The sequence below is a fragment of the Castor canadensis genome, chromosome 5 (genome assembly GCF_047511655.1).
Source record: "Castor canadensis chromosome 5, mCasCan1.hap1v2, whole genome shotgun sequence".
In the NCBI taxonomy this organism is placed as follows: domain Eukaryota; kingdom Metazoa; phylum Chordata; class Mammalia; order Rodentia; family Castoridae; genus Castor; species Castor canadensis.
In genome coordinates this window covers 117,553,669-117,556,903 of record NC_133390.1, presented here as the reverse complement: position 1 = coordinate 117,556,903, position 3,235 = coordinate 117,553,669, and the positions used below count along the sequence as shown (strand labels likewise).

Sequence of the window (3,235 nt, the reverse complement as noted above, 5' to 3'; positions counted from 1 at the left end):
CCCTTCAGCACAGTTTAAGATTTAAATGCAACCCACACAAGGGCACGTCAGATAAAACATGTTAAGACCGTCACTGCCCTGCCAATTACTTCCACTCCATACCCAGGTCATATTGAAATACTGCTGGTTCCAATAGTTTTATTGAATTTAAAAGAAAAAAGAGAAAAAGAATTTTAAAAGACAAAAACACCTTACTAACCATTTATCCAACACAAAATTTAACCTATTTAAATGACTTTTATTTGCTTCCCACTAATAAAATTTTATTTCACTCACACTAGAGCAATAAATCTTACTTGTCTGAAAATTAAAAAAAAAAATCCAAAATGATTAGCAAATAATATGGAGGAAACAATGCCCTTCCAATTTGTTTTAAATATTTTCAAGATTTAAAAAGTATTTAAAGTTTGTAATTCTTAATAGGAAAACATTATCTGAATGAATACCCTAATGGCAAACCACTGTTCAATGTGTCAGCTGCATTTGATGCAAAGGGGAAGGGAATCTCTTCAAAGCACTCCAGTTCTCCCAATGAGGTCAGAAGTACACTGGCTTCTGTTATTGTAACATCCATTAATGACCTAGGTTCTTTTCCTTCAGCAATGGTTTTGCCAGGTGGGCATTATGCTTGACTTCCAAATTTGGCTGATAATTTACTGATGAGATTCATAACCTTTGGGTTTCTCTGGTATTTTGACATATTTGCTGGGTTCTGGGCCACATCCTGGAAGGCCACCATAATTTCTGGATCCTGCATGACTGCAAGAACCTCTGGGTCACTAAGAATTTCACTTAGTCCTGGCATTCCTGCCATTCCATGCATGTCCACTCCCATTCCAGGCATTCCTCTAGGAAAATTCCCAGGCATTGCCCCAGAAAATCTTCCTGGAAAAGAGCCAAACTGAACTCCTGATTGTCATCTGGCTTCTTCTTCCCTCTGGGCTCTCTTATGCTCTTTTTGAGACTTCTTAACCCTTTCTATTCATTCTTTAATCTCTCACTCTTTGTGTTTTTGTTCCTATTTTCTCTGATATTTGGCAATTTTCAGGGCCTTGGCTGAACTTCTTTCAGCATTGCACTAGCATCCTCATCATAATCCAGTTTACAGGCAAGGGCAAGATCATGGGCTGCTTCTCCCAAAGGGCCCATAGGTCTGTGAACTTTCCCTCACCACTTATAAGGCTGACCTGAATCAGGATTTATTTCAGTGGCTCTCTTACAGTCTTGAATGGCAGCATTTGGCTTCTGTAATTTGATGAAGACACTGACTCTCTTGGCATACAGAATGGCCAAGTAAGTATTTAGCTTGATGGCACCTGTGAAAAGATCAATGGCTTTCTGTAATTCACCATAATTTAGGGCTTCAGTGGTAGCCCCTTTCTTTTCATTTGCTTGATCCATCATTTCCTTGGTTATCTCTACATTTTCATCCGCCATTTCTTGGGGTGCATCAGTGTCTGGCTCAATTACACCTTCACTGCCAATTTTTAGATCACTTCCCTCATTTGATGGCTCATAAGACTTTAGATTTTTCTCTGTCTTCTTACTATCTGTTTTTTTTTCTATGATGTTATCTTATGATTTAGCTTTATGAGTAGTAGGTGGTACTTTACTACCTATGCTTTCCACCCACTCCCTCAGGAAGTGCATCTCCTCAGTCTGCAGGATGCTCGGATCCTGCTTACACATTTTCATGAAGGCCTGAAGCTTGCTCACTTTGCGGGAGTCCATGGTCAGGGGGTGGTAAGTGGTGGACAGTAGGGAGTAGCATCGGACTTGGCTGAGGCAGGATCCCAGGACCAGGTGCTGGCTCATGGTGACTGCATAGAAAGGGGCGGACGACGTGAGATGGAACAGACTTGAACCTACCCTGCGTCATTTGATAAAAGAAAATAAAAGTTTCAAAACGCATGTATACTTGTTTCATATCGCTATTTGACAAATGTGAAACTAAGAAATTACATTGAGCAAAGTCCTTCATAATGTAGCAGTTTGTATAATAATTGCTTTTGAAGTAAATATTTTGGGGGTAGCCTTAGGTTGAGGGCAAATTTTTAAAGATGGCTGTTTGATGTGAATTTAAATCAAGCTTCAAAGCATATGTAGAAATTTGCATATTTTTAAATGACATACATGAAGAAATAAGAGTAAGACATTGTACTATCAGTGAGTTTTTGTTCACTTCTAACTTTAAAAGAATCATTGAAAGTCAGGTGTCAAAAAGGACCACAAACATCTACTGAAAAATGTGTGATTTGCCAAAGATGAAATAGGAATCTTGTAGAATATGTCATCACCACTTTTCTACAACAAATTCTTAAACTTAAACTCAATTCTTAGCAAAGTGGCTCCAAGCAAAGGAGTCCATATAGACTTCAGTCTGTATCTACTTATTACCTTCTTTCTTCAGGTGCATGGGTGTTTCTGTTATGATGCGTTGACCTAATGTATAATCGTACAAACATAATTAATGAGGAAATTTAGAAGTTATGGATTTCAGAGATGAAATCACTCAAGGCAACAGAGAAAACTCCAGTGACTTTTCATGTAATTTGTGAATAATTTATTTTTTGTGGTATTGGGGTTTGAAATCAGGGCTTCACTCTTAAAAAGCAAATATTGTTCATCTTGGTCTGATTATTCTGGAGATGGCATCTCACAAACTATTCACCCATGTTGGACAAGAACAGTGATTCTCACAGTCTCAGCCTCTCAAGTAACTAAGATTATAGGCAAAGCTAGCACTCAGCATGGTGAAAATTATCAGAACTAGCATTCAATGTGGAAGTTATTGCCTTGTGTCTTTAGACAATATGGACATGAAACATTATTTAAATCTCATTTCCTATAACACAGCCTTCATCATTGCCACCACCTCCACTTTATTATCAGTACAAATAAGCAACTGTCACTGAAAATTTAGATATGGTTTCAGTTGGCCCACATTGAGGGAAGTAAATATCTTTTATAATAATTTCTTAGATACTCTGGAGTACAAATTCCACTAGGACAAGATATTTTTTGCTTCATTTTTTTCACTAGTGTTTTTCCAGCATCTCATAGAACAGCATATAGGAGATACTTTTAAAAATCTATGAATTTAAAATATTTATTAAAATGGAAATAAGTTTAGTTGACTTAAAAACTGGATCTAAAATTCTGATCTTATAGGAAAGACAAGGAGAAAGCAGAACAATCCACTAACTGACAAGTCTTCCTAAAACAAGGAAAAGAT

General features: G+C 37.2%; 1 pseudogene; it reads right to left on the bottom strand.

The window, feature by feature from the left end:
- Nucleotides 1-595: 595 nt before the first annotated feature.
- LOC141423100 (hsc70-interacting protein-like) lies at nt 596-1,731 on the bottom strand (annotated as a pseudogene).
- Between the last annotated feature and the right edge of the window lie 1,504 nt (nt 1,732-3,235).